Source organism: Phyllobates terribilis, unplaced genomic scaffold (assembly GCF_046119375.1).
Source record: "Phyllobates terribilis strain yellow unplaced genomic scaffold, ASM4611937v1 Scaffold_5__5_contigs__length_657084704, whole genome shotgun sequence".
Classification (NCBI taxonomy): Eukaryota; Metazoa; Chordata; class Amphibia; order Anura; family Dendrobatidae; genus Phyllobates; species Phyllobates terribilis.
The window spans coordinates 100,848,042-100,861,785 of record NW_027362765.1 but is presented as its reverse complement, the minus strand read 5'-3'; the positions used below and the strand labels follow the sequence as shown (position 1 = coordinate 100,861,785).

The following is a 13,744-nucleotide window of genomic DNA, read 5'->3' as shown; positions in this document are numbered from 1 at the left end:
TGTATTTTTTGATTAATTGTTGTATTCTTGTAAAAAAAATGTTTGCTATTTTTTTCCCTTGACTTGCTTATTGTATTGTATTCAATATGTAATGTAATGTTTTATATCTATCTATCTATCTATCCATCCCTTCCTTCCTTCTGGATTTTGCTGTTTGCTAATTACAGGTGCTGTGATAAGATGGGCAGCACAGTGGCTCAGTGGTTAGCACTATTGCTTTGCAAGTGCTGGGATCCTGGGTTCAAGGACAACATAAAGTTTATTAGAAAATGTATGTTTAGAATTGCCTGGTAAGATCCCTGTGATAATAACAGGAGATTTTAACTGTTCAACTGAAGTGAAAGGTTTATGCTTCTAGTGAAAGATTGTCAAGTATTATTTGTGATTTTTTCTTTTCAGATGCCGCAGCGTTTTTTTGGGGGGAAACCACCGCCACCAACCTTTAAAACAGATAGGGGTGGGATAACATCTAGAATAGATAGGATGTTTTTCTCTAAAATATGATATGCAATAATTTTTCCAGTTCCATTTTTGGGCCATATATATCTGAAAGGTGATTATAGGGGAGATTTAAGGCGGGTGCATGGGAGAATTGTGTGGAAGTTAAATGCGAGTCTGCTTGAGGATGGTGAATGATTTTAAGAAGAAATATAACTGGTGTAAGTCACAAAAGAGTAACTTTGAAAGTGTGTTGATGTGGTCGGCCTGGATGAAGTGTGAGGCATAAAAGTTTTTTCGTCGATAGGGCTATAAAAAGGCTGCTATTTTAAGGAATTAATATAAAGACTTAATGAAGAGAGTGGAGTAGCTGGAGAAAATGAGAATGTCTGGTGTGGATGTGGACGATCTGCTAAGAAGTGCGAGAAAGGAAGAGAAATTATTTTCTGGTCAAAACTAGTCCATTTTGTAAAGATGAAAAGTGTTCCAGTTATTTCTTTAAAAAAATATGTGGTAAGAAAGAAGAGGAAATGGATGAGAATATGGATGAGAATGGTGATTGTGTAAGTCGTAAGGATGTAATAGAAGAAGTGGTTGCGTTTTATGCTAACTTATTTGGTAAGTGAGTGGATATGAGTTTGAAAGAGGATGTGCTTAATGTTTTGCAGAGTAAGGTGGATGATGGATGTAATGGTTTGTGCGAGGAAGTGATTGAGGAATAAATCAAGAAAGCTGTTTTTTGTGCAAGGAAGAATGTGACGCCTGGGAAGGATAGTTTGTCTGTGAACTTATGTTACGGGTATGGATTTAGTGGAAGTGTGTCAGTATATGTGGGAGAATGGAGTGTTAGCAGACTCAATGAAGGACGGAGTAATAGTCCTAATTCACAAGAAAAGTGATAAAAAATGCTTGAGTATTTTGAGGCCTATTAACCTCTTGAACAACAATTATAAGGTGTTCAGTATAATTTTGGCGAATCAGGTGTGTGAGGTTATTGCGGATGCAGTTGATAAAGATCAAGTGTGTGCAGTGCCAGGGAGATGTATGACCGATAATTTTTGTCTACTGAGAGATGTGTTATGGGACTGTAAAGCGAGAAAGCAGAAGTGTATGGTGATAGCTGTGGACTTTGAGAAAGCGTTTGATCATGTGTCGCATGTGTTTTTAATTGAGGTGTTGTGTAGAATGGGCTTTCGGGAGAAGTTCTTCAATGCTGTGAGTGGATTTTCTGAAGGAGTGATGAGTAAATTCTCGGTGAAGGTTTTTTTGAGTGAGAGAGTATTAGGTCAGATGTGAGGCAACGTTGTCCCATGTCACTGTACTGCTTGTGTGTGATTGAGCTATTTCTATGTATGATGTATGAGGATGTATTTTAGTTGTATTTTGACTTGTATGAATCTTATACATTATACTATAATTCAATAATAAAATAACCACGATGATGTTTTGTGGAGCGATTTCATACATTACAACTAAGTTTTGTTTAAGGTTTGGTTTAATTTAAACCAAAGTGGTTTTAAAAATAATAATAATCCGTTCTAATCAGTTTCATATCTGATATGTCCCCTTTCTGGGGACCATATATTAAATGCATTTTTAGAACAGGGAAATGGAAAAAGAGCTTGCTCTGTCCACTCCACGCATTGACCTAGTATTGCTGTACCTCCAGGACCGGTGCACGCCTGTCCTAATCCAGTTTCCAAACACAGAATGAACTGAAAGCAATGTAACTTGCTTATTTTGATTGATTGTTGACTTTTTTGGTAAATTTTTCTTTGCTTTTTATTTCCTGTCACTTTCTTTTTCAAGATAAAAGTTGCACAAGCCAGATGACAAACTCGTTTCGACTGAACTTGACGAAATCTGCTTCATCATGTGTTTGTGCATTGCTTTTACCGTTGTAATGTGATGTTTTCAATTTGTAATGTAATGTCATCTATATCTATTATCTACATCTTTCTTATGCATTCCTTCCTTTTTGATGGACAGCCAAGGATTTTGGTGCTTGCTACAGGCATGATACCATGCAACAATGTATTTGTTCTTTGCTACTTCATTGCACACACACCACCTACCTAGCCAGTGCCCTTGTCATCAGCTGCTACTGTTTTAACCCATCAGGTAGGTGTTGCTGAGTACTACACATTTTTTCCTTTTTTGGGGGGCGATATGATTTATTTATTGAAATGTTGTCTCCCTCTGGTGGCGCAGTGACTTTTTAATTTTCTTGCTGCGGATAAAAAATACCTGCCCAAGTTTGGTCTGTGGTGTTGTTGTAAAGTGCAGCCTAAGGCTGTGTGCCCACGTAGCGTTTTTCAAGCGTTTATGCTGCGGAATTTCCGCAGCGGAAACGCTTGTTAAACGCTAGGTAATCCGCACCCCATGGTCCCCAAGGGGATTCCGCATGTTCTATGCACATGCGGATTTTTCCGCAGCGTTTATGCTGCGTACAAAAATCCGCAGCATGTCATTTAATTTTGCGGAAGCGCAGCAGAACTCCCGCCATTGACTTGCATTGAGACGCATAGAAACCGCGACTGTACATTTGTACAAGCGGCTTCTATGCGTCTCTATGTGCGGATGGTACCCAGTTCTGGAGGAGAGGAGACTCTCATCCAGACCTGGGTACCATTGTACCTGTAAAAAAAAGAATAAAATAACAAATAAAGTTATATTCACCTGTCCGGAGTCTTCTCTCTGAATGCCGACATCGCTGAAGGACCTGCGGTGACGTCACAGTCATGTGACCGCAGGCCCTTCACCGCTCTGTCTCGCGATATGCCGGCAGCCGGGAACCAGCCAGGAAGCAGCGCTGCAGCACACGCCGGGGCATCGGGGGTGAGTATAGCTTTATTTGTTTTAATTTTTACGGTTCACACTGTATAAATCCATGCTGTTTGCATGGATTTATACAGTGTGACCTAGTTGTCAAGCACTATCCAAGTGATGCTATCGCCTGGAAAGCGCTTGTCAATCTGCATGCAGAAACGCATGTGAATCCGCATGTGGATCCGCATGTATTCTGCAGGAAAAACGCATGCACAATCTGCATGCGTTTTTTTCTACCAGGGAGATGCAGAAATGCTGCAGAAATTTTCTGCTTCATTTCTGCATCGTGGGCACATAGCCTAAGTCTATCTGAGCGTCCTATTGCTTTTCAGACAGTCAGATAGACTACTTGCAGTAAATGGAATGAGTGAACGGAACACTTGCCTTTATCTGGCTGTGTGGTAGCAGCCATGTTTAGTCTGCAGAAGAACCTGCAGCAGGTAAATAATCAGCACCAGTATTGCTGAGGAAAGACAGCTGCTCTTTCGTTCTTTAATTTGGCCTCCTGCCTCCCCCTGTACCGCAAATGAACAGCCGGGGGGGTTAAAGCAGGCAGAGTTATGCTGGATTGCAGCTGCAGCAAGCAGCATAGTTGGGGCTTTTAAAATGTCTAGTGGTTGACAAAATGTCTTCCTAAGGCGAGTCTTTGGCCCTATCTCCACAACGGCTGTCTATCGGAGGCGAGAGTGTGCCGCTGGTCCGAAACCAATTTGGGTTATCGCTTCTTGGCTAAGACCAAGTGCAGTGGTCTATTGGTTGCTGTACTTGGTCTGACATGAGGTGCTCAGGATACCCATCCTCTTGGCCTTGGGGGATTGTCCTGTTTTATAGACAGGACATCACCCCCTTGTAGCAATTGGGAGGCGGATTAGTCCCTGAGCATTGAGGAGAGATCACCCAACTGGCACCTTGAAAGGGGTGCTGAAGGTTCTCTTTGGAGAGCTTTTTGTGTCCTATCGTGAAGATGGAGGAAATTCCGAAATACAGGCGGACGAGGAATGAAGTGCGTTTTGAAGTAGATGAAAGTATGAAAGTCGTGAAGAACTTGGACTTTGCAACCAAGAAGCTCATTTTGGGACTGTTCCAGTTGAAGAAAGAAAGGACATTATCAGTGATGGACTATCCGAGGCGTGGGACCTACGATGTTACCTTTTGCATTATAGACTTCTATTTGAAGTTTTTGGCGTTATGAAGGAACAATTAGAAAGATTTAAGGTTACTGGGGGTGAGGGTAATTCCTCACTTTGAAATGAATCAGAAGGTGCTGATGGTTTAAGTGTACTCACCATATTTGAGTGAAGAGGATGTGAAATAATTTTTGGGGAAATTCTGTTAAATTGTTGAATGCGAAGGCAAAGTGATGAACCCTCAAGGGTTGTGGACTAGGAAATGGAAATTTGATTGTAAGGTGAAGAAGTATAACCGTGGAAAATTAATTATACCACCAAGGGTTAAGATCAGTAGTGCGACAGGGGATCTTTTCTTATTGGGGATAGGGTCCTTTTGTCGTAACAGTAAGCAATATGGACACGAAACTGGAGAATGTGAAATATTAGTGTGGACTAAATGTCTGAGTGAAGGACATACATTTTCTGAATGTAAGAGAAAGAAAACTTGTAATTTATGTGGTGGAGAAGATCATTTGTTCAAGGAATGTCTGAAGATAAAGAGGAAGTAGTGGTAAGACCAAAAGATAAGAAGAAAGATGTGACACAGGTGAAGAAAAATGAAGTTGAGACATTGTCTAGAGATAAAAGGAAAGTTGGAGGAAACGTGGAAGATGGAGGAAGAGAGGTCTCTAGTAAAATTGTCTTACAAGATGTAAAAGATACAAAAAAATTGAGCAAAGATTTTTTTGGATGAATGTAAAAAGTACCTGTATGCGGACGCTAAGAAGCAGATTCCAGGTTAGTGTAGAGAAAATGTAGAAGAATTTGAGAAAGGGAAGTATCCCAAGTGGTTAGTGGAAGAAATAAAGGAGAGTTGGAATGGAACTGACATGAGGGAAGTTACATGGATCTAGCGAATGCTGCCTTGGTCTTGGCCTGAGGTGCTCAGGGTACCCGGCTCCTTGGCCTGGGGAAGGATCACTTCATTTACCAGTGAGGCTTCACCCCACTGCTGCTATCAGGGAGTCGGATTAGTCCCTGTGACCCCATTTCAACTATTAAGAGAGAAATAGACTATTTTACAAGAGGGTGTTGATAATGGTGTTATCAGCATCAATGTTAAAAAAAAATGTTAACTAATGAGAACCCCAGGATACCATTATTATATTTGTTACCTAAAATCCATAAAAAAATTGAGGGCTTCCCCTCGGACACCCATTGTTTCAGGGGTTAATTCAGTTTTTCAAAAGACTGCAATTTATGTGGATGGGTTCCTTAAGAAATATTGTAAAAAAAAATTCTAAATTGTTTAAAAGATACAGAAAACTTTGTCGAGAATAGAGGCGGTGGACTTATCAGAGGTGAAGTTATTATGCTCATTTGATGTATCTAGCCTATATACTAACATTCCCAATGATGAAGGGATCCAAGCAGTGAGAGATCAATTACGTGAAGATCCTAGCCTTTGTAATCAAAAAATTGGATTTATTTTGTAATTGGTGATTTTGAGTAAAATTACTTAAAATTTGGTAATGATTATTACTTTTAGCTGCAGGGGACTTCAATGGGGTGCTCTGCAGCCTCAAGTTTCGCTAATTATTTTATGGAAGATTTTTTAAACAAAATATGTTTTCTAGTGAGTTTAGTTCACACCAAATTATGGTTCTGATTTGTGGACGACATTTATTTATTTTTTGGTTGGCTTCTGTGGAAAATATCTATGCATTTATTCTACAGTGGGTACGGAAGGTATTCAGATCCCTTTAAATTTTCCACTCTTTGTTTCAATTTTAATATTAAATAAGACACTATTTCAATTTTTTTTTGTGTTTTGTGTAGCATAGGAGTGCAATGTATAGTGTACATTTATCTGTGCAGTATGTTATATTCATATGCTACAGTATGTACAATTAATGTAGAATGTGCACTGGGCTGCAGCATAATGAAAAACCTTCACAAGACATTAATATGACTCCTCCTTTATCACAATGTGGAGAGGGATATAAAGAATTTGTTAACCAACTCCGATCCCCTGTCCATTAATAATAATTTACCCAAACAGTCATGCATTGCCCTTGAAAATCTTCGTTCACGTACATACATTATAATTAAAATGTCTGATAAGGGGGGGATCAGTAGTGGTTTTGGATGAGAAGGATTATGTTTCTTCAATACAACAAATGCTTTCAGACAATGAAACTTATTCTCTTCTCAAATGTGATCCAACTAGTTCCTTTTCAGATGCCTGTAACTCCATCATCCAAGAAGGTTTTTCTTTGGGCATTTTTTCAAAGAAACAGATGGATTATGTAATCATGGATAATCCCACTATTTCCATTCTACATGCCCTGCCAAAAACGCATAAAAACTTTCTCCCTCCCCCAATGCGTCCTATTGTATTTGGGATTGGTTCCCTAGGTGAATGTCTTGGCCAATGTCTGGATACAGCACTGCAACCATTGGTTAAACGTATCCCGGGTTATTTGAAGGATTTTAAAGATGTACTCAATATGTTTCATGATGTTTATTGGAAATCAGAATGGTCCTGGCTCACATGGGACGTGGTCACTTTGTGGTCACTATGTACTGCTATTTGTGCTATTGATTTTCATCTTAACAAGTATAGCCCATATACTGCTGATTTACGAAATTTTATCAAATCGGTTATGACATTTTTGCTCACCCATAATTATTTTTTATTTAATCAGAAATTATTTTTACTTAACAATGGCGTGTCAATGGGGGCCAAATTTTCCCCGCCCATTGCCAATTTAGTTAAGGCATGGTAGGAAGAATTATATATCTTTAGCACTAATAACCCTTTTTCCAATTGTATCAAATGGTACTCTAGATATATAGATGACCTGTTGCTAGTTTGGGGAGATCAAACCAAATGGTGCTCTAGATATATAGACTACCTGTTGCTAGTTTGGGGAGATCAAACATCTTTGATCCCTTCCTTTGTTAACTATCTAAATGACAATCAATTTAATTTAAAATTTACTTCATCAACTCATCATAACATTTGTTTTTTGGATCTCTGTTTAACAGGTACACCAGGAACACTCATAACCAGTTGTGCCTATAGAAAAAAATCAGTTGGAAACACCATACTTCACCCAGGCAGTTTTCATCCCCCACATACCATCAAATCAATACCCCTATGTGAAATTATCAGAGCCAAGCGTAATTGTAATGACAGATTAACATCACAAAGAAGTACAGTCTATAAAACAATGTTTGAACAAGAGACGTTATCCAAATTGGACTCTAAAATGTGCCTTAAATATAACAGACAGTAAACCTAGAGAAGATCTTATAATTCCTAATAAACTAATTATTACAAATTCTATACAAAAACCTACCTTGGTCCTTACATGCAATTCTTACTTTAAGTCCATTTCACACATAATATATTGAGATTACGGTGCACTAAGTAATGATGACACCATGGACATGATTTTAAAAGATAGAAAATTAAAAAACAGGATAAGGGAACAACTTTATGACATCACACAACCTACCAACCTTAACATATCCAATGTCTGGAATCATTTTATTAAATTTCATGAAAGGCATTGTGTAGTTTATGCAATAGAACATGTCCAAAAACATATAAGAGGTGGTAACAGAGAGAAATTGCTATGTGATAAAGAAGGTTTTTTGATCTATATGGTGGGCACACGAGTCCCAGGGGGTCGTAATTTAAAAAGGGAGATCATGTTACATTATTGACTTTTCCATGCCCACAAATAGTTTCATATAGTAATATTTCAGTTTTTCTTGTGTTATTAATGCTTTTTATCGATTTCTGAATATATTGTTTTTCAACAGGTTTGCACATCTGCAGCCTAATTGTTCTGTCATGCTTATGACGGCGTGCAACCACATTTATTTCTTTTGCAAACTGAGTCTAAGAACACAATACATGTTCGGAACGCGTCCAGTTTTTTTTCTTGCAACTCCACACTCCAACTATTTTCAAATTGATGTGTCTCAAATGTTATTTTTTCTTTTTTAAATGTCAACAATAAAGACTTCAACATTTTATATCAATGTAGATGGATCCTCCTTTTACCTAAAAGCTTGCTGCAGCACAGTACTCTCTTCCTTTTTGGTCAAATTATTGTAATAAATGAATATACTAAAAATCAAAAAAGTTGGTTTCTTAAATTGCATTCGGTTTGGGTTCTTTAGGTGTCTGGGGTACTACAATTCTCAGCCTTGGGTTCAGGCCTGGAAATTTATTTTACTCAACTAGTCCTGATGAAATGGAATATGCTTATCAGCAGTCTCCACAGGTTGGATTGGTTATGACACCAACACTAGAGATGGATTATCAGCAACCATTCGAATGGAAATGTCATGTCTTCAGCTTCTTCTGACAACCATATACCTAGCCAATCTCCACAACTCAACAGTGTGAGCAGTCCCCTACAACCAGTAATGGCAGCGACGAGCCAGCAATGAAAGAGAACAGTATACAGTCCAGCCCAGTTGAACACTCTTGAGATACACTTTAAAACCGATAAGTATCCTGACATTCACAATCGGGAACTGATGGCCAGGCAAATGTTACTAACAGAGTCAATGATCTAGGTTTGGTTTCAGAATCAAAGATCCAAGGCCAGAGAGGGGAATCAAGTCTACTCTCCCTCATTCTGCTGCAGACCAATTTTCAAGCATGTTAGGAGACAATTACATGCAGCGTTTGACATCTGCTCCTCATTCTACCCATGGTCCATCAGATCAGCAACCAATGGCTCCTTCCCAGCAGCAAATGCAACGGATTGTGAACACACAGCAACATTCCAATGCAAAACATCCATGCCATTAAGTATACTGGCTTCCAACCTAACAGGAGCATCCCAATGCAGATGAGTGGGAAAATCCCACCTGTCCAGCTCTCCACTTCCGCTAGAGTCAATAATTTACATAAGTCAGCTGGGCAGCTTGTCTCCTCAATAAATAGGTCTCCCATCTCAGATTCTGGAGTCAACGAGTATGGGTCATTCTGGGAAGGAGAGCACAAATTAGTTATTAATATGTAGATAATAACCTGGATTATGTTTCAGGACAGCACATGACACTTTACTCATTAGTATAATCTTTGCAGTTATACCAGGCTTGACCGTAGAGTGGACCTATGTGTAATTGTTTAGATTATAATGTGTAAATATGTATTGTATATGTATATGATGATGTCTCTCAAGTGCTGTGGAATTAATGGCACTATATAAGCAATCAAAAAATAATAATAAGGTCTCATTCGTGTAATGGGATCTAATCCTTTGTTGCAATTGGGAAAACGGCTTAGTCCCTGGGCAATAGGCTGCAATCTCCCCAGTCAGGAGAGCCCAAGATTACTTGGCATTTTCCTTTGCGGTGTGAAAACTCATGTTTTGTTGAGAAACACCCATACAACCATGGATACCAATCCTAGTGAAATCCCAGACTATGCTCGCCTTAAGCATACTTTGCTGATCTTTTTCGAGAAGGGATGAAAGGACAGTCATGGTTTAAAATTTATCATGAAGAATGTGCTTGAACGTGTCTTCTCAGTGCAAAAAAATGAAATCTTGGTGATCCCATGACTATCTCTAGCAAGGAGTATATAACATTACCTTTTACTGGTCAATGTATTCATCAAGATTTCTGCTGCCAGGCCAACTCTACCGATATGATCTTCCAGAGGCACTCCGATCTCAAGAGGTCAAATTCGCTGAACACCAGCTTGATGAGACCAGACTTTTGACTGTTAAAATTTACAACCTTCCCCCTGCCCAATCCTTGGCTAGTTTGGATGAGCCCGTGGAAAAGGGGTATGGAGAGGAATTAATGGATTTGTTAAGAAAGCTATCCCAGATAACTGAGAGCAACTTTGTGGAAATTAAGAGTAAGACGCAGCAAAGGATGGCATGACAGAAGAGGGCAAACAGCAAAAGGGGAACCTCCCGGTGGGTGACGCTATGACTGCCATAGACCAATTTTCATCCCTGCCAGCTCCCAGTATAGCTCAAGGGCACAAAAAACTCCAGGCCAAAAAGATAGAAAATTCAGGGACAGACAGATGCTGAAAAAGTTAGCGGGGCATTAGAAGGAGTACCCCTGCAGGAGCCAATGGATGGAAGTGAGAAACTGCAAAAGATTCCCCAAGGAAGACTGCTGGTCAAGACTCCACCGTCTTCATAAATGGCGAGGGAGACTGGGGTAGCTGCCTCCATTGCCCTTGGAAGTCTGGTCAGTGAGCTTCCAACACCAGAAATGTTAAAGTTTGATACAGCCACACCAGTTTGCACCCTAGTAGGGGAGTTTATGGAGTGTATAGAGTTGGGAAGTATGCCGGCTGTCCAAACGGAGGTGGTCCAGATGTCAAGCAAGTACATCCTGGGAAGCATACTGCCTTCTGGGTTCTAGTCCAATAAGGATTCCTCTGTGGACTCCTCTATGATGACAAATGGTGACAAGACCTCATCCTCCACCGATGAGAGTGTACAAGCCGTCGAGGCAAAAGTTAATAAATAATCCTATTTTTTTTTTCCTATGAAGGGGGCTTACCAGTTTTCCCTTAACATTAGAGGGCTTAAAACTAAAACAATGAGTATTGTGTTTTTTGATTTTCTCTCTGCACTAACTGCGAGAGTTATGTTTTTGCAGGAATGTAGTATCCATCATAGTTTAGATTACAATGAATATACGAAAGACTGGACGCACATCCCCTCAGTGTGGTCAGGCTCAAATGGATCCAAGTCAGCAGGGGTTGCCATTCTTTTTAAGGGAAATGTTTTAATTGATTCTATTAAGGACATTTTACCAGGCAGGATTTTATTGTTTAAAGCTTTTATTGATACTTTTTAAATTTTTATGATTCCAGAGAAAAGCAAGAGAGAGCAGAAGTGTTGGAAAGGTTACCCTTACAGATTAATGATCTGAGCTTTTTAGCAGATGATCTTAATTGTATTATGGGAGGTGAGAAAAGATTCTCCAATGCGGTGAGCAGGAATTACGATAACACTTTTAGGCCACGGCCCCACTATCAGTATTTGGTCAGTATTTTTTCTCAGGAGTGGGAGCCAAAACCAGGAGTGGGTGATAAATGGAGAATTGGTGCACTTGTTCCTATTATACCTTTTCTCTGATTGTTCCTCACCTGGTTTTGGCTCCCACTCCTGAGAAAAAATACTGACCAAATACTGGTAGTGGGGCCATGGCCTTATGCTAAAAAATTTTGTGCAAGATTTTAGACTCACCAATTGTTTTAAATAATGCAATGTAAAGATCTACCTATGGAAGAATGGGTAATTTGGAATACTGTAAAATAGTTCCAGAATTTATTTTATTTTCTGTTCTAATTCTGTACTGCCTTTTAAGTGTGAGCTTTTAACCATTATTTTTTCTGATCACCATCTTTTATCTTTTTATGTGAAACGTAAGGATTTTGAGAAAAAAAAGTTAAAAGCTCCTGGAAGTTAAATGTTTCCCTTTTGGAAAACCCACAGATTTTAACCAAAATTCCTGAATTTTATTTAAAATGTAAACAAAAGAGAGATCCCCGTATTCCCATCAGCAGATGGTGGGAAGAAATGAAGAAAAGCTGAAAAATAATTTTTTGATTTATCTAATAACCAACTGCAAATGCTTTACAAATTAAGGAACCACAATATAAAAGTTCATAAGGATATTTGTGATTTAAAATATTAAATTTCACAGGCCTTAAAACTTTCTATTAAAAAAAAATGCTAAGGCAGGTATTTTTTTTTGCTATTGTGTCTGGTTCTAAAGTGAATTTTAATAAAATCTGCATCTTAAAGGTTGAAAACTTTATTATAGATGATATTCCAGTTCCTGAATGTTATTCTGTCAATATTTTAGATGTTTCTTTTAACGAATCTAATATTGGCACAAAAAGTTGGAACTCAGTGGCACAGAAGGTAAATCAAAAACTGTGCATGTGGAAATTTAGGAAATTAACTATGGAGGGAAACATTTTAATGATGAAAATGGTCATTTTACCACTGCTATTATATTTTAAGTTTAGTCTTTCTCCTTCCCACGCACATTAACAAAATAGTTAAAACATGTTCTATCTTTTGAACTTCCAGAATAGAGACATTAATAAGAAAACTGGTAGTTAAATCAAAACTTAAAGATGGTAAGGATTTCCCAGGTTTTAGAACCTTTGTTTTAGGCTAGGGTTACACGAGCATATAAAAAATCAGTTCCATTGTCATACAGAAAAGTGAGACGAGTGAAATCCGTACACTATTCCGTATGTATTCTGTATGTACCAAGAGTGCAATCCAAGTGTGCTATTATTTTCTCAGATGCTATCCGTATGCCATGCATTTTTTAACCAGCATTTTTATTCGAATACCCTATTAACTTGAGGGTCTGTTTGATTATCACCCTATAACAACACACCCACAAAAGTCACAAGTTGGAAGTACATCCATATTGTTGCAATATCCCAACCCTAACCATAAATCTAATCCTAGAGTTTATTTTTTACGCCGTTCCTCGTATGGTATAAGTGATTAGACGACTTTATTCTTTAGGTCGGTGCGATTACAGCGATACCAGATTAATATCGGGTTTTTATGTTTGGCAGCTGTCACACACTAAAATTCTTTTTTTTGCAAAGACTAGTTTTTGTAATAATTTTTCCATATTTTGGCTGACAGTCATGTAAGGGCTTGTTTTTTTATTGTTTTTATTGGTACCATTGTCATGCACGTGATATTTTTTGATCGTTTTCTATTCCCATTTTTGGAAGGCAGAATAAACAAAAACCAACAATTCAGAAATTCTTTTTTTTGGGGATGGGGGTTTTTATGCCGTTCCGCGTGTGGTAAAATTGATAAGACAGCGTTATTCTTCAGGTCAGTACATTTGCAACGGTACCACATTTATATCTTTTTTTATGTTTTGGTGCTTTTACACAATAAAAACTATTTTATAGAAAAACATTTTTTTGCATCGTTTTATTCTGAGAGCTAGAACTTTTTTTTTATTTTTCAGCTGATGGAGCAGTATTGCAGCTTGTTTTTTGCGGGACAAGAAGACGTTTTCAGCGGTACTATTTTTAGTTACATTTGTCTATTTGATCGCGTTCTATTCCATTTTTTGTTTGGCGGTATGATGATAAAGCATTGTTTTTTGTTTAGTTTTTATATATATTTTTTACCATGTTCACTCAAGGGGTTAACTAGTAGGTCAGGTCATTCCGGTTGCAGCGATACCAAATATGTGTACTTTTATTGTTTTTTGTTTCTTTTTTCATATTTTTTTTGAGGGTTTGTTCATTCATAATTTTCATACATGCACATACAGTGGGGGAAATAAGTATTTGATCCCTTGCTGTTTTTGTA

The 13,744-nt window shown here is 38.3% G+C and overlaps 1 non-coding gene across 1 annotated transcript; it reads left to right on the top strand.

The window, feature by feature from the left end:
• Positions 1-1,932: 1,932 nt before the first annotated feature.
• Positions 1,933-2,123, top strand: LOC141150849 (U2 spliceosomal RNA). Its single transcript, XR_012246941.1, has one exon. It is a non-coding gene; the product is annotated as a U2 spliceosomal RNA (small nuclear RNA).
• Positions 2,124-13,744: the final 11,621 nt, after the last annotated feature.